Raw genomic sequence first — 19,313 nt, forward strand, 5'->3', positions numbered from 1 at the left:
CCCTGAGCTCCTGGGGGGCTCATGGCCCCAAACAGACTTTTACTTTCAGTGGTGTATTATCTCCAGGCTACAGTTTTGCCATGATTTGCATAAAAATTGCTGCTTTTTACCACAATTTTGCACAAATCAGGGCAAAACTACAGCCAGGAAACAATGCAGTTACATTAGAGAATATACTTAAAGTGTCACTGTCGTTAATTTTTTATTTTTTTTTTGCAGAAACTTTGTAATTGGGTTTATTAGGCAAATGTGCCATTATCTGCATTTAAAAAGACTTTTACCAGGTCCCCCCTCCTCTCCTTTCTGTCATCCACTGTTTAGAATCAGGAAATCTCGACTGTTTTACATCAGTCGGATCCTGTCTGTGCTATGGAGGGGGAGGAGGGAGATTAGTCGGCAGCAGAGAGCAGAGAACAAAGCATTACACCACAGGGAGCCACTGAAAGCCCCTATTCAGAGGTCAGAGAGGTCGGTGCTGATGTCAGAGGAGAGAGCCTGGTGATGTAGCTGTAAATTAACTCTTTGTTGTCCTGTTTTGGTGCCTTATCTCTCCCCTCTCCATAGAGAACAATGAAGACGGGGGAGAGCTTCAAACTGCTTTTTCATGATAAAAATGTATTTTTCGGCTAATAAACCCAATTACAAAGTTTCTTAAAATCACCTGTACTATTCATTTCTGCAACAATTTTTTTTAATGACAATGACACTTTAACCCTTAGGCGACCCTGGACGTACCCGTATGTCCAGGGCCGCCTCCATGCGTTCAGAGCGGGCCGCGCGTAGCCCGGGACCGCGGCTATAAGCGGGCACGCTCCGATCGCCGTGCCCGCTAATACAGTAATCTTACTTGATGCAGCTGTTCCCTGGTGTCTAGTGGGGAGCGTTGTCCTGGAGGAGCGATCCACACATCTTACCCCGTCCGGGGTCAGTGCTGTAATGGCGCTGATCCCAACTCGGCACTCGATTGCTTCCGACTGCAGCAGCCGTAAACAATCGATGTGCCTATCTCATCGATCTATTCTGCATATCTATGCAGCACAGATCTGTATGAGAGATCAGTGTACTTATATTAGAAGTCCCCCAGGGGGGCTTCTAGTATAAGTATAAAAGTAAAAATAAAAGTGTTGCTTTTAATAAAAAGCCCCCTCCCTTAATAAATGTTTGAATCACCCCCCTTTCCCATGTTATAAATAAAAATACTGTAAATAAATATTAAACATGTTTGGTATTGCGGCGTAATCACCTAAACTATTAATTAATCACATTCCTGATCTCGAAAGGGTAAATGGCATAAGTGCAAAAAAATCCAAAAGTGCAAAATTGCGCATTTTTGGTCGCATCAAATCCAGAAAAATTGTAATAAAAAAGTCGCATATGTGCAATCAAGGTACCGATAGAAAGAACACATGGCGCAAAAAATGACACCTCACACAGCCCCATAGACCAAAGGATAAAAGCGCTATAAGGGCGGGTTCACACTACGAATTCTCGCGGACAATGTCAGCGGAATTCCGTCAGCTGTCCGCCCGCACATCTGGGCGCCTTTCCGCTGGCCCCATAGACACCATTCTATGGGCCGGCGTATTCCTCTATACGCTGAAAGAAGTGTCATGTCACTTCTTTAAGCGGATCGCGGAATACGCCGGCCCATAGAATGGTGTCTATGGAGCCGGCGGAAAAGCGCGTGCCCGTGCGGGCGGACAGCTGACGGAATTTCGTAGTGTGAACCCGCCCTTAGCTTGGGAATAGAGCGATTTTAAGGAACGTATATTTGTTAACAATGGTTTGAATTTTTTACAGGCCATCAGATACAATAAAAGTTATACATATTACATATCATTGTAATCGTAACAACTCGAAGAACATATATAGGAAGTCAGTTTTACCCCAGGGCGAACGGCGTAAAAACGAAAAAACCCCAAATAAAAGAAATGCTTTTTTTTTTTCAATTTCACCACACTTTGAATTTTTTTCTGGTTTTCGCAGTGTACTTTATGAAAAAATTCAGCCTGTCAGCGCAAGAAATAAGGGCTCATGTGGGTTTGTAGGTGAAAAAATGCAAGTGCTATGGCCTTTTAAGCACAAGGAGGGAAAAACGAAATTAGCCTGGTCCTCTAAGGGTTAAGGACCTTATCATGTGAAAATGATGTCACCCCAGGTCCTTTACAGGCTGCATTATGTAGGAAAAAGACTAAAGCTAGTGTTGCCATAGTTACAGTTGGTTTGGGGGGGCCCAAGCTTGGTAAACAGCCCGGGGCCCATGGGGAAGGTAATCTGCCCCTGACAATGGAAGCAAGAAAGCAAAGATTGATTAAATTTTTTATTTCATTTCTGTACATTATTATGGGGGCAACCAACATGCCTGAGCTGTTTTAGCAGCATTTAGATATATGCTTTATAGCATGTCCTGTAGACAAAGACATTATTGATGGACATCTTAAAGTGGCACTATAAGCAGGTTCTGCCGCAGAAGCTGCCGCAGAAGCTCAGTATATTGCTGTCCCTAACGTTCCTCTTCTCCCCCCGCATTCTTTATTAATTCCCTCATTGCCTTTATGCGAATCTACTGCCTGAGAGCATTTGGGGCGTCACCCTCCGGCCCTGAGCACCACCGCGCACCACCCAGCCCGACCCCTCCCGTCCCACCCACTATGCCGACACAGGAAAGATGTCCCGTTGAAGACAGGCTGCTTCTATACTCCTAAGTTACTGAGCTTCTGCGGCATATCAGCAGGTTCTCTGGTGCCGCTTTAAGAGGTCATTCCAGAGGGAGGGGGAAGCCGAGCTGTGAGCTTCAGCCTTTGTCTTCTCTATATACTGGTGTCACTTTTCACTGTAATGAAGTAGAGATCACTTTCCATCAACCCCAGTGGGCAGACTAAAAATTACAAGAGTTGAAAATTATTTTATCATATAGATAATAAAATGGAGAAAAAAATCTTAAAAAATCTGTTTAACTTGAAAACTTCATTTCTAATGATAAATTCCTTTAAGCTTCTATAAGTCCTTTATTTGAGTAAGTGGAGATGCTAATGGCATAGTGCAGAGATACAGAAATTGTCATGGTGTGACCCAAATAACTACTATGTTTCAGCATGTTTCAGCATTTAAAGGTGTTGTATCTAATCTAAGGATCATGAAGTACAGATGGTTTAACAAGAATGAAGTTGGGGAATTTGATAATAGAAAAACTTTTCTGAAAACTAAGCGGTACTGAAGGTAAATTTACTGTTGGGGACTGTGTGAGCATTTTTACAGTACTTTACTGCCCTCTTGTGGTAAACTGGTGTATAGCATGCATCAAATGGGAGAAAATATAGAAATGTTATAATTAGTTATGAAGTCTGAGATGAAAGATCCTGAGGATGAAACAGTCTTATTATTAATTTAGAAACTATGTGGCTTATTCTTTAAAAGTGTGAAGTATTCCAGGAAACAAGAAGTTTCCCAATGATATTGATTTTAGTTGGAATTCACATTACATTTAGGCTATGGTCACACAATGTATAACAACAGCCATTGTTTGTCATGACCGCTGTTGGCAGTGTCAGAAAACGGCCACCATTTAACATTTGCATTATCGCCCAGATTAACATTATTTTAAAACCATTGAAATCCAGCCACCATATGGGTGTGCATGGAAATCAACTAAACATTTATTTCCAGGCATAACACAACCAATATGACAGCTACACAGTGTGTGAACTTTTAATTATTTGCAGCTGCTGTTTTCGAACAACGGCCACAAATAATTGACATGCCAATTATTTGTTTGGCCGTAGTGAACAGTGGTCATTGTTCAATACACTGTGTGAAGAACGGACGCTGTTTGCATTGATTTCAATGCTGCTCATTATTTTATGACAAGAATGGCCGTTGTTTTATTTTCTAACAATGCCCGTTCTTGTCATAAAAAAATACATACTGTGAACATAGCCTTAGGCTGTATACCACATGAATAGCAATAAATTAGTGCTCTGATGCTTTCCTTCCTTGTTATATATGTTCTTAGACCTATTAGGAGACTTACATTACCCCCAGATCTCTATAATGGGATACACCGATTTCTCTGGTTTATAACCAGGTAATTATCCTTTGCTCCTTACCTGACAGCCAGGGAAATAGACTTTAGGCAAACTTTTTGGCTATGTACACACACACACACACACACACACAAAAGCAAAATAAGGTCTAAATTTAGTGTAAAAATAAAACAATGTGTGTGCACTGATGGCCAATTTGCCACTGACTTCAATAGAGTATGGGTTTATGTTCACCTCAAAATTGCTATCATATTTTGGTATTATTTTACTGTGTGTGAACATAACCTTACCTAGAAGCAATGTGTGCCTGCCTTAGCACCACCCACAGCATATACAAGACAAGAGCAGCGAGTAGGTGGCATAGAACCCTGACATGACTTCTCCTTATAGTTCTACTAATTCTCAATTGGAAGTAAGCTTGGGATAAAGCAAACTTTTTCCATACCTGGTGGTAATGCCGCAAGATTAAAGCGGTTTTCAAATTTAAAAATACTTGTCCCCCTCTTTTCGGCAACCCCATAGAGACTGAATAGAACTTTTTATCGATATGTTATTGGGGTCGCATTTATAAAATATTTATTAATAAAATATCCTATCTATCTATCTATCTATCTATCTATCTATCTGATGCTAAATGCGATATGATAAAATATGACGCTATATTATATATTTGACAGTCTAATATTAGATCTGGTTACAGCAAGGTTCTCCATGCTAATAAAGCTGTAGCTCACCTGAGCCGTTTTGCATCCCCACTGTGTGTTTGGTTATTGAATCAGCTATTGATTTGTAATAGTATGACTGTTTTACACCCCACAGAGATTTGGTTCAACCTATAAAATAATACTACAAGGAAAACCTATTAACTTTATTTAAGCCCAAGAGAAGCATAGTAACATTTTTAATCTATGTGTGATCATGAAGATTCCCTCCCCTTGCAGCATGCGTCCGCTGCGGTAATAACAGCCTGCCAGGGTGATAATCATTAGTGCTTGCTTGCAAAGGATAGTGTAATATACAAGGACATGCTTTGTACACCAGAGTGTGTGGAATGCCTGCCACCTGGTGGATAAAAATTGTAACTGCAGTGACTGCACAGGCCTGACCAGAAGATGCTTCTGCGAATATTGCACATGCAATAGCAGAATGTTGTGCCTACTGCATACAGTATTAAGGGACATAAGAAGCTGCAGTTACTGCACATACAGGAGCAGGGGATGAAGCATTTTCATAGTCAAAGCAAAATTCCATTTCTACAGACACAGTCTAATTCTGATTTATTAGTCCAAAGATGTATTTCATTGAATTAATTAGGATTAATATATTAGTATTAGTATTAGTAAGATAAACATGTTAAGATTTCCCTCAACAGTTTTCTATGTGCTTGTGACAGCTATATGAAAAGTATAAATGGAGGAATTTATTATCTCTGTACAACCAGAACTGGGGTACAGAAGTCGCACATTGTTATGGAAATCATGTTTTGCAAAAAAAAAAAAAAGGGAGGAAGTTATTTTCCCTTTGAGGCTGTTCACACACTGTACAAACAACGGTCGTAGGAAGCATTAAACAACAGCCATTGTTTGAACAGTGTGTGCCTCAAGCGTGTGTTGCAGGAAGCATTGGTAAATACACACTGGAGAAATTAATTGTAGAAAAATCCACATCTGCACAAACATCCATGTGGATTTCGGTGCAGGTTTTCAGTTGCGGAATTGCTACAGATGTGATGCAGAATTGATACAGATCTGGTGTTGATGTTACCTTCCTCATTGATACCAATAGTGAAAAGTTTTCATTGGTCCAGGCATGAGTGTTCAGACCCATACCGAATTTATGGGTTTGTTCACACTGAGCAAATTCGGCCTCCATCCACAGACAGCCGTTTCAGGGTATTTGCCCCTCTTCAGTAGGGAGTAGGATTCTGGCTAGTTAGGGCAATGACAAATCAACCAACAAAATGCAGTAATCACTGAACTCAAGGAGAACAGTGAAAAATAACTCCAATGAAGTACTCAATCAAGAGTCTCCACTGATGCCCCCAAAAATGTAAATATGCAAAACTAGAGTCCGTGGAGTCTCGGTTGCGAGTCTCAAAACACGGGATAGCCAGATATCTCTAGGCTGTTGCCACGGGGTGCCTCCATGATGGGGAGAGCACCACACCACCCTGATAAATAACCCCTTAAGTCCCACTCGGTTGCGAGTATTGGAACATAAATAGGGAAATACCAGGGTGGCCCAACTAGCCAGAATCCTACTCCACACTGACGAGGGGCAAATACCCCGAAAGGGCTGTCTGTGGATGGAGGCCTGCCTTGGCAAGCCCTTGTCATGATCGCAATACTCGTACCTTGAGTTAGTTATTAACAAAAAGGGGACACCCTGGTATTTCCCTATTAATGTTCCAATACTCGCAACCGAGTGGGACTTAAGGGGCTATTTATCAGGGTGGTGTGGTGCTCTCCGCATCATGGAGGCACCCCGTGGGTGAGTTGGGTTCCTAATGTAAGTCTATGGAGCCAGACTCTTTTTTTTTTCTGACAGAGTGGCGAGCGGACCTGCTAAAGCGCAGTCTTCTCCCGACCCGTTCTCGCAATCGGTATGGGTCTGAACACTCAGGCCTGGACCGATGTGATGTCAAAAGTTTTTTATAATGACAGATTCACTTTAACAGTTTACAAGTTTAGTTTTCTTAATTGCTTAACCGTGGTATTAGAATTGTAATGGTTACAGTGTGCTTTAAAGGGCACACTTTGAAATGTAGTTACACTTGATGGTTGTGTGTTACAGATAGAGGTAAAAAGACGTGATGTGCGTGAAGTTTATCCCCAATAAGTAAACCACCATTTACATGTTCTAACAGTTCTATAGGCCATCTACATGTTCTAACATTTCTATAGACAATCTACATAATCTTATAATTTTATAGGCCCTCTAAAGGTTCTACCAGTTCTATAAGCCCACAACAAGTTGTAACAGTTCTATAGACAATCTACATAATTTTATAGTTTTATAGGCCCTCTACATCTTCTAACAGTTCTATAGCCCATCTACAGATTCTAACAGTTCTATAGGGAATCTACAGATTTTAATACAGTTCTATACAGTAGGTGCTCTACAAGTTCTAACAGTTCTATAGGCTCTATACAGTTTCTAACAGTTCTATAGGCCCTCTACAGGTTCTATCAGTTCTATAGGCCATCAACAGGTTCTAACAGTTCTATAGGCCCTCTACAGGTTCTATTAGTTCTATAGGCCATCTACAGGTTCTAACCGGTCTAAAGGCCATCTACAGGTCCAAACAGTGCTATAGGCAATCTACAGATTCTAATAGTTCTATACGGTAGGTGCTCTACAGGTTCTAACAGTTCTATATGCCTACTACAGGTTCTAACAGTTATGTAGGATCTATACAGTTTCTACCATTTCTATAGGCCCTCTAGAGGTGCTAACAGTTCAATAGGCCCTTTAGAGGTTCTAACAGTTCTATAGGCCTTCTACAGGTTCTTACAGTTTTATAGGCCATCTACAGGTTCTAACCAGTCTATAGGCCATCTACAGGTCCTAATAGTTCCATAGGCCCTCTACAGGCTCTAACAGTTCTGTGGGCAGTCTATAGTTTCTAACAGTTCTATAGGCTATCTACAGGTTCTAACAGTTCTATATGCCATCTTCAGGTTCTAACAGTTCTATAGGCCATCTACAGGTTCTAACAGTTCTATAGGCCATCTTCAGGTTCTAACAGTTCTATAGGCCATCTACAGGTTCTAACAGTTCTATAGGCTATCTACAGGTTCTAACAGTTCTATAGGCCATCTTCAGGTTCTAACAGTTCTATAGGCCATCTACAGGCTCTAACAGTTCTATAGGCCCTCTACAGGTTCTAAAAGCTCTACAGACTACAGCCTGTCATGCACCTACCATGCTTCTACCATGCTTCTACCATGCCCCCCCCCCCCCCCCCCCCCCCCCCCCCCCCCCCCCCCCCCCCCCCCCCCCAACCATTAACATGTGAGGTAATACAAAGCCCACAGACTACTATGAAGGCATGGGAGTGCCAGGGAATACAGCAAACATCCCATGATACTTTTGACTCAATACCCAAGGTTCTCAAAGGGGTAATGGACAAAGCAAAACACAGAACAACGTATACTACACATTTATACGCAACCTGTCATTCACATAAATCCCTTACAGCATATACATCAACCAATGACATATGACACATATATGTTCTGGTCTGTCACTCACACAGCAGACTGCATCGTCTCTCAACTATTTTTGTATATCTCATAGGGAGTTGAGCTGAAGCTCAAAGCAATCACTTGGGGAGGGAATATGTCAACACCAACAAAGCTATAATACCACTGACATTATAACATAGGCACTAAAACCTAAAACACTAACCTAAAGCACTAAAAAGTACATTTTCTTTGGCTGCCTGTGGTCCAAAATGCAGAACAATCCTGTTATTCAAGGGATTGGAGTGCTCTTGGCTTCCCCTCTCCACGCCATTCCATCACCATTGACAGACGAAATTCCTGACCACAAATCTGGGTGCATGCTGGAAGCCAAGCCATGACTGTCAGGGAATTTTCCTGCATTTTCAGGCACACACAGCCCTAATGGCTACCTTCTATGTCAGCGGTATCATAGCTTTGTTGCTGGTGACAGACTCCCTTTAATCACCAGTATGTCCCCCAGCAGCAATATCATTGTCATTTCTGAGGCTTCTTCTTCATTGGGACACTTTTTAGGCCTAATTCTTGTCTTACAGGGGAAATATAAATGACAATAGGATTCTGCCACAGAATGGAGGCAGTTCTATACATATCAAATGGTGACAGTAAGCAATACTACAATGCTTATCCTTATACACTGAACAAAATTGATGCACACTTTTTGCAGCATATATACAGGCATTACAATGTACCAATAGTATTTAAAGTTATATTTTCCTCCCCCTTTCTATAAAAGGAGTTCTCAGCACCATTCTTTAAGCTTATATTCTGGACATTTCATACATTACTGTATAAAGGATTTCTTGGTGTACTCTACACTCAAAACTGCATGCTATTGTTGGTGGACAGTGCCATCTGGGAGGGGCTTTATGTCATGGAGGGGGCGGGACCTACAGTGGCCATGTAGGTGGGGAGATGGGGTACGACGGCTGTAATGCCACACCCAGAGGGCATTTTCCACCAACAATAACATGCACCTTTGAGCTCAGAGACCCCCAAGAAATCCATTATAAAGTAAGATATGAAATGTCCAGAATATAAGCCTAAGGCCTGTAAATTCTTTTTGCTATCAATATTCACAATCGGCTAAAAATACAAATTGTGCATCAGTAGTGCATCCCTATTTTTTTTAGATCTATTAAATCTGTACTGTACTATTTAATTTAAGTTGATCGAGTGACAAAAAAAGATGTAATCAGTTTGCCCATTGCAGATCTGCATTTTTTGCAGACAATACTGCTAAAAGGTTAAAATCTGTAAAAAATTGCGCATTCCCATTGACTTTTATAGGAGAATCCGCAAAAAATACGGTCCGCACTAGGACATATCTTTTTTTATGTCTGTGGATCAGATTGCATAGTCATAATCTACTCATGGTGTGAATAGCCCAAGTGGGCAATAACTCAAGTAGGTAAATGTGGATCTAGAACCTAAAAAAGGCGCTGAGAACTCCTTATATGGAGGGGGGGGGGGGGAGGGTGACAATATCACTTTAATGCAAGGAAGGGGATTATAAGATTCTTTGGCTACAACATAAAAGTCCTTAAGTGTATGATGTGTAGAGGAGATAGCACTCTGTAATGGTGGTGCTCATGGCGTGGTAGTGTCCCAAAAGTAGCGATAAAGAGAATCCCGGCACTCACCTAGAAGAGTTTATGCTTGTTTATCATGTGCAAAACATCATAAAGTACAGGAGGACGGGTTTCGGCATTTAGCCTTCATCAGCTCCTGAAGGCTACATGCAGGGCTGGCCATAGGGCACTTCTGGCAAATGCCAGAAGGGCCTGTGGCCTCCTGACCCCAACCGTTTGGAAAAGGAGTCACTGGGCCAGGAGGAGCAAGGGACCAGCCCACAACGCTCCTGTCAGCCCCCGTCTGATGCGTGGCTGCCGGGGTGTCACGTCCTATTCCCAGGAGCGCATATCATAGAGCTCTCTTTGGACCTGTGGCCATGACTTCCGGCACATCTCTGTGTCGGAAGTCACGGCCACAGGCCCACAAAGAGTTCTATGATACGCGTGCTGCTGGGGATAGGACACGACAACCCTGGCAGCCGCGCATCAGACGGAGGCTGTAGGAAAAAACGGCTTGTTGTTAGGTGAGTTTTTTTTTTATCTGCTCTGCCATTAATAAGGGGGGGGGGGGGAAGAAGGGGCCATCTATAAGGGTGGGGGAGAGGGAGAAGAGGATAAGGGGCCATCTATAGGGGGGAGGAGAAGGGGCCATCTATAAGGGGGGAGAGGGGGCCATATATAAGGGAGGGGACAACATAGGGGGAGAAGGGGACAACATAGGGGGAGAGGGGGACTATAAGGGGACAACATTGGGGGAGAGAAGGACATCTATAAGGGGACAATATAGGGAGAGAGGGGGGCATCTATAAGGGGAAAACATAGGGGGAGAGGAAGCCATCTATAAGAGGACAACATAGGAGGGGCCATCTATAGGGGGGGCAACATGGGGGGCATCTATAAGGGGGACAGCATGGGGGGGCATTCTATAATGGGGCCATCTTTAAGGGGGCAACATAAGGTGGCCATCTATAAGGAGAGGCTACAGAAAGGAGGGCCATATACTATAAGGGGATCACATAGAGTCAGCCTACCCACTAAATGAGGGTGTAAATTGGACAGTACAGATGTGCAGTTTGTAGAGAGATGAGGATGGTGCCAGAGTGAGAAGCCTGATATGTCTGTCTGGCAGATTGTGTGGATTGATGGCTCAGAGAAGTTCTAATGGCCCAGGGCAGATGGAGAAGAAAATGAAAATGGAAGAACCCTGATCAGAGAAGACGTCCCCTCTGAGTCACCTGATGTAACTTCACTGTAATGTATATATAGTACAGAACCTGTGTAGAGCTGCGTCCACCTCTATATGACTGTATGAGGTGATAGTGATCTGTGTACAGTGGATGTTATTCAGTAGCAGCAGTGGGGTTAGTTAGTATGCGGTGGTATTAGTCAGTATGCGGTGGTGTTAGTCAGTATGCGGTGGTATTAGTCAGTATGTGGTGGTATTAGTCAGTATGCGGTGGTGTTAGTCAGTATGTAGTGACATTAGTCAGTATGTGGTGACATTAGTCAGTATGTGGTGGTATTAGTCAGTATGTGGTGGTATTAGTCAGTATGCAGTGACATTAGTCAGTATGTGGTGACATTAATACCCCCACATACTGACTAATGTCACCACACACTGACTAATACCACCACACACTGACTAATACCACCACACACTGACTAATACCACCACATACTGACTAATGTCACCACATACTGAGTAATACCACCGCATACTGACTAACACCACCACATACTGACTAACACCACCAGATACTGACTAGTCAGTATGTGGTGACATTAGTTAGTATGCAGTGGTATTAGTCAGTATGTGGTGGTATTAGTCAATATCTGGTGGTATTAGTCAGTATGTGGTGGTATTAGTCAATATCTGGTGGTATTAGCCAGTATCTGGTGGTATTAGTTAGTATGCGGTGATGTTAGTCAGTATGCAGTGATATTAGTCAGTATTTGGTGGTATTAGTCAGTATGCGTTGGTGGTGTTAAACTCAGCACAGTGATGGGGGCCGGAAGCAGTCTGTCTCTGTACACTGCGTAGAGGTGACGACCTGTAACTGCAGCACCGCTACACAGTACAGAGACAGAAGCTTCTGACCCCATTTACTGTGTTATTATCTGTAATTCCAGTCATGGCCATGATGATACATGTAGCCAGGGCCGGATTAAGGTTGGTGGAGGCCCTGGGCAACAATTTTGTTTGGGGTCTCTCATTCCCCCCTTCCCCCCTAAAAAAAACAAAAAACTATACAGTCATCCATACAAATGGCTGCCTTACTGTAGGGGATTTATAATGTTCATGAACATTATACTTGGCTGTGACACCGAGCTCTTCATGAATTGTAGTGAAAATGTTTGTAGATGTTTCATTTCTTTCAAATTCAGTGTTGAAAACTGTCAGTTTTTATTTAATTTCATGCGGGGCCCCTCTCTGTGTACTAATAGTGTGATGCGGGGTCCCCCTCTCTGTGTATTATCAGTGTGATGTGGGGTCCCCCCTCTCTGTCTATTATCAGTGTGAGATCAGTGGTCCAAAGTCAATTTTATTTTGAAGTCATCATTTTTTGTTTTTACTTTGATGCCCATTTTTATGCCAACCGTGGGCTCCTTTTGGCCATATTTATCACCTGTCTCCTCAGGGCTCCTCACTTACAAGCAGGTTATGAATATTATACATTTTCTATAAGAATAATAGCTAAAACAGAAAAAATAAAAATCCTCTGAATAAGAAACCAACTTCCGCCTGGTTAATGTAGATACTATATAACAGCAACATGGCAGGCATCATGTGGTAAGGGGGGCAGAGGCTATTTGTCCAGCAGTACAGCAATACTGTGCACTGTGCCACTGAAGGGGTAGTGGGTCTCACCATGAAATGTGGGCATTTTTGTGGAAACCGTGGGGGGGATAAAGATGGCATTAAGGGGGCATTGTGGAGAGTACAGAGCGTGCAAGTATAGATAGCAGAGCTGTATGTGTGTGAGCATTCATAAAAAATATGTATGTGTAACAGGCAGGTGTGTGTGTGTGTGTGTGTGTGTAACAGGCAGTGCTGTGCTGTGGTGTGTGTACATTGAAGGGCTGGTTGCCTGCTCATATGGACATGAGCTCCTCTCCATACACATCCCCTCCAACAGCTTGTAGAGTCTGGCTCCTCCCTCATCACATGGGCCTGACATCACCACAGGTCCTTTAGCTCACACTGAGCAGGGTATACCGTCCTGAAGCTGCCCTGGTGTCCTGTCTCTCAGCCATATCACAGTCCTCACAGGGAGGAGCAGGAGTCACAGGACACACAGGCTGCTGCAACCATGGTTAGCAGCAAACAGTGAAAATACACAACACTCTGTGTGAGGTTGTGTATCCTCTACTGTTTGCTTTTTTTTAGAAACCCTACTTCCAGGTTTGGGCTGGTGGAGGTCCCCTAGTGGTGGAGGCCCCGGGGCACGTGCCCCTGGTGCCCTCCCTTTAATCCGGCCCTGCATGTAGCCATTCTGCACTCACAATATCATCTCATAACTTATCACCGCACTGCGAGTGGCCCTGTGTGCTCTGAAATACCAGGGCTGATTTTCAGTCCCAGTCCGGCCCTGGCTACATACCGAAACGTGTCCTCCTGTACTTTTATAGCTTAAGTGTATGATGTCTGGCCCAGAAGGTGTTAAATATTCAATAGATCTTTAATGTCGGACCTGTCCCTAGAGTATCAGTCTCTTATAAAGTTTGTGTAAAAGGTTGTAACAAAGGACAAAGTTGAAGGTCATGAGGTACAAATGGCAATGAACCAATAAAACCTGTCCTGACATGTGTTGCCCCCCTGCAGCAAGAGCTAAATCCAAACTAATTCTCTAATCCAGAGCGGCTGCATACTTTACCCACCAGTCCTTGACCTGTGACCAAAAAAAAATGTAAAAGAATTCCTCTAGTTTTATAAACCTTCTATGTGAAGTCTATATCACTGGGGGTCTGTAATCTGGGATAAAAGATGTCTGGTGCTTCAACATATTTCAATCCAACTATTATGCCCATATCTCTTTCTTCATTGTTGTCAACACTACAACGTACAAAGGTTGGTGCTCAAGCCTCCTTTGTTATACCTCTGGGTTGTCCATACAACATGTCTATAGTTTTATAAAACTAGAGGAGTATGTGGAAATACTAATAATACTAATAATAATAATAATAATAATAATAATATATTTATTTATTATAATCTGTGCAGAGTCTTTCCTAAGGAGGGCATCAATAATTCTATCTCATAATCCACATGGCTAATACCAGAACAATCAATCAGCAATGGTGACAGTGTCTTGGCTTCTACCAGCCCTATCTTGTTCCACCACTACACATGGTCTGTAAATAGTAGGAATGCTGATTTATAAGTAGGAAAGTTGAGTTATTGAAAAGCATAAAAAAGGTTCATTTGAGCTGTGCGCATAATTTAATGCATCTCTGGAAATTTGCTCCCTTCCTCAGATTAGGATTATAGTGACTAGTGATTAAAGTGAGTATAGTGAGTATGTAATTGTTCTAACAAAGAATCTTGTACCAAGCAGTAGAACAAGAGTAGGGTAGCACAGACAAGCACTGTGTTTTATTCCCAGAGCCTTGTTACCAGTGTTACATAGTTCTTTACCTGCGATCGCAGTATCCCTTAGGTTGGTGTAGGCAGCATGTGACAAATCTTCTGGATATTCTATATGCCCCCTTTTTGCATTGTGCCCAGAGCATGGCAAGATCAGGTACTTTAAACACACTGTAGGGGGCTTAATCTAGTAACAATTAGGGGGTGCCACTGTCTAAAGTGACTAACCACATGGCACAACTAGTCAAGGAAAAGGCACAAATAGAGTGCACCTCAAAAAATTTACATATACAGACTCACTTTATAAAAAAAAATAAAAAATAAAGAAAATTAAAGAAATCATCAACATGATTAAAAGTATCTAAAAAACATCAAATGTGTATCAGTAAGTGGGAAAAAATGACACAATAGTAGACACCAGGAAGCGTCCGGGAATCGGGGACCGGAGTGCCGCGATGAGTGACCCGCCGCTGGAACCGGGGAGGTGAGTGAACGTCTTTTATTTCAGCCACCTCCTCTCCGGCCCCCCCCAGAAAGTGCCCCCATGCTGGAGCACCCCTTTAAAAGTGCTACAAGAAACAATAGTAATACCAAAATTGTGATCCCTATATCATGCTAAATAAAGGACAAGCATGTCCAAACTAAAGCACCCAAATAGTAACAAGAATCAATTGGGTAAAAATGAAATAAAAAAATAATATTGTCAGTAATCACCAAATTGTGATAGTATACCGAACCACTCAGGAGATCATGGTATGGATTCTGGATGGAGACTCTAATTGACACGATAAGGTGAGGTCACACCTAGATTCATCTGTTTATTACATTTGTGTTCAAGGATAATGGCAATATTGTGCATTCTCTACTTAGCTTTCCTCTTGCCCTGCCACCTACTTAAACATGTAAAGAATATCCTGGCAATGGGCCTACATGGTGGATAGCCCCCAGGGCAAGTTCACATATATGGGTGCTTTTTAGGAATACAGACCGGTGACCTATGGTACCCTTGAGATAATTCATTTATTTGTGATCGGTGGGGGTCTGGATGCAAGTGCCACAACAATATCTAACGTGTCCTTTTTGGACCAATCTGATTTTTTTGAGAGACTGTGACAATTAGACTGGCATGTACTGATTGCAGCAATCATGAATGTGTATTGTGCACCCAGGAAGATGAGTTATTGTGACAGCTTCTAAAATATGCAGATACATAGTTAGCCTCCGCACCGAAATGTCATCTCTCAGCTGTCTGTCTTTCTATTAAATCAAAGGTGGAGTTTTAAGTACATAATCTAATATGCTACTATGTTTAGATAACATTGGCAATATATGATAAAGGAGTCAATATGTCTGCCTCATTGATCCGCTTCTGGAGTCTCCATGGGGTCATCCATGTCCCAGCAGATGGCGACATAGGGAAACAACTTTGAGGTCAGAACACTTAGAAGTAAGGCTAGGATAGTCCTTGAGAAGTATGGGATAAGTGTAGACCTGTGTAAAGTAACAAAGACCTAGAAGGGACCTATGTATAACAAACAGGACCTGATACTAATTCCTTCCTGATTAAGGCTATGTTCACACTATGTAAGTTTCATATTAATCACGGATGTTGTTGCCAATTTGCAACAACAGCGTGATTAATATGAAACTTATATTGTGCTGCCGTCAATGTAATCACGGATGGAGTGTATACACATAGTATACACTCCAGCTGAGATCGCTAGCGACCACGCAAAAAACTGGCATGTCAGTTTTCTGCAGACGCTATTCAATGAATAGCAGCCACAGAGAACCTGTCAGTGCACACAATGGAGTGTGCGGCTCTGGCCAGAAGTGAAGATCATCCGGCTGTCTGCAGTCTGTGTTAAACTTAGTGTGAACATATCGTTATTCTTGTTGTATTACCTGAAATGTACACGCTATAGTGCCACCTAGTTTTAATGTTCCCACTATACTTTGTGCCATTATAGTTGAAAACATGTTAGGAAAATTTAAATAGTTTGAATCACATTAACCTGCCACTTGCAAGATAGTAGCAGATAATCTCACATTACATTTAGTAACTAGACTTTAATGGAGCAATGAGAAACCAAAGCTATCCCCTAACAAAATAGAAAAAATAACCAACTAAGAAAATAAATAGTGAATAATAATAGCCATAGGACCCATCGTGTATTCATCCAAGCCAAAGTTGAGAGAGATGCTTGATTTTTTAATAATGTGATTTTAATAGAAAGGACACCATTGGGTTTACTACTCAGCCCACATCATCAGCAGAACTCAGCTGGGGAACATTTCAGTTCTTCATGATTACTGTTGCCCAAGTGACTGTGAACCCTTTGACTTTCTATCTATGCTGCCAGAGATATAAATGCTTACTGGACCAACATATTATATCTCTACTAGAACAAATCCCCAAATGAGTAATTTAATGTATTCATATGCATATCAACTCTGTAAATGATGATAATGGCTAACTGTCTTTGTGTATTGCAGCATTATAGCATCTGCTAGTTCTGTACAGTCAGGGCCGGCTCCAGGCTTTTGTGGGCCCCTAAATGACAAAGCTCAATTGGCCCCTTTGTGGAGCAAATCATGTTGTGACAGTAAAACAGCAGGTCCCCTTATTGCTGGCACCCCTCTGTGTAGCCCACTTATAGATGACCCACCCGTGTAACCCCCTTATAGATGCCCCCTGTGTAGCCCTCTTATCGATGGAATCCCTCTGTGTAGTCCCCTTATAGTTGGCCCCTGTGTAGCTCTCGATGGCATCCCTCTGTGTAGCCCACTTATAGATGCCCCTCTGCCAGACAAACATCTTAGGCACTTCACTTTTTGAGCACATTCTCCTCCTCTATTCAAGTTCCCAACATAGTGCCCCCAAACAGTAACAGGACCTTCTTTGTGCCCCTAAAGTTACGTCCTTCTTTATGCCTTATTATTTAGTTGGAATCCCATCTGAAGTTGGGCCCTCTCTTAGTGCCTATATCTGTAGTTAGGCCTTCTTTGTGCCTCCCCCCATCTGTTGGTGAGCCCCTATTTGTGCTTCAGTCTGTAGTTAGACCTCCTTTGTGCCCCCCATCTGTAGATGAGCCCTCTTTGGATTCAGTCTGTAGTAAGGCCCTCTCTTTGTACCCCTGTCCATAGTTGTGCCCCCTCTTAGTGCCCATATCTGTAGTTAGGCCTCTTTTGTGCCCCCCCATATCAGTAGGTGAGCCCCTATGTGTGCTCCAGTCTGTAGTTAGGCTCTCTCTTTGTGCAAAAATAACTTTTCTACTTTGCCCTTATGAACTATCCCCCCTAGATCACCTGTGCCACTGTCCCCCTAAATCACTGTTTCCCATCCAGTGGCTCTTCAACTGTTGCCAAGATGCAACCCCCATCACATCCTGCCAGTAGTGCATGATGGTAGTTTCGCAGCAACTATACAGTGATTTTCTTGTTGGAGAACACTGGACTAAATAACCTGTTCTCCTAACTCTTTTGTTCCCCAACCAGTAGTTTTTCAGTGGTTGTCAAACTATAACTCCAATTATGCCCTGCCAGCAGTGCATGGTGAGAGTTGTAGTTTTGTAGCAACTGAAAAGTCACATTTTAGAGAACACAGGACTAATAAACTGTCTCCCCAATCACTGTTTCCCAACAAGTGACTCTTAAGCTGTTATCAAACTACAACTCCCATCATGCCCTGCCAGCACTACATAATTGGAGTTGTAGTTTTGCAGCAATTGGAGAGTCACATTTTCTCTAAACACTCCACAAATCACTTCCCCCCTCCCCCTCTGTACACTCACCAGTCTCCTGGCACCATAGTCGAGCTGCTCTGCTGCTCTGGCCTCATCTAGTTATGTCTGGCAGAGCAGAAAGATGTAGACAGTGCTGATTGGCTCTTTGCATCACAGAGACTGGAAGCACTGACTGGTCGGGCGGTGGGGTGAATGTTCTCTACCTCCAGCCAGTACCTATACATTGCATTGTATAGGTAATTAAAATACACCAATGTAATGCAATGCAGAGAGCACTCCCTTAGCAGTGACCGAGTAATGAAAAGGGCTCTGGTGGAACTGGGCCCCTAGGGGCACTGTGGGCCCCTGGCACTTGCCCGGGTAAGCTGGGTCCTGACAGCAACCCTGTATACACTGAACAAAAAACTATTTGCTGGTGCCCTATGTAGCAATTGTCAGCAGCCGGTGATTCAGAAGCCCTATGTGTCCTTTGACCCCTTAATTGACATTAGTGCAGACATATTCTAACCACCAGATAGTGCTGTTTTGGATGGTGTAATACTAGTGTGATCAGGGCCAAGATGACCGGACGCCAAAATTAGGCACCTAGGGTGCCACGCCACCACTTACCTGGCTCTGGCAGGTGCACTAGCACCAAGCACTTGCTCACTACCTGCGGTCTGTTTAGCACCAATTTTTTCTGCAAGCTTGTCCTTAGGACACACATATAGTTTAAGCGCAAAGCTGTGACGGAGCAAGGAGCAATTGTAAGCCGCCTTTCTTGTGCCTGGAGCCTACAGGGAACAGGGACAAACAACTTGTCCAACAGTGTCCTGCCCCCAGCGTTGGCCAGGCCCTTACAATGATATTACTCTGATATTATTGTGTGTGGTCACAACTGAGGGGAGGAATCAGACTATGTTGGCGTGGGAGTTTTTTCCTTTTTTTTCTGGCAAGAGGGGACCTGACTACCTACAGGGACTGGTACCTATCTACCTACAAAGGGATGCCTATCTACCCACGGGGGGGGGGGGTCACCTATTTACCTACATGGGGGGTACCTATCTATCTACATGTGGGGCAGCCATTAACCTACGGGGGGGGGGGGGGCACCTACAATATCTTCCTACGGGACCGCACCT

Source organism: Dendropsophus ebraccatus, chromosome 4, assembly GCF_027789765.1.
Source record: "Dendropsophus ebraccatus isolate aDenEbr1 chromosome 4, aDenEbr1.pat, whole genome shotgun sequence".
NCBI classification, from domain to species: Eukaryota; Metazoa; Chordata; class Amphibia; order Anura; family Hylidae; genus Dendropsophus; species Dendropsophus ebraccatus.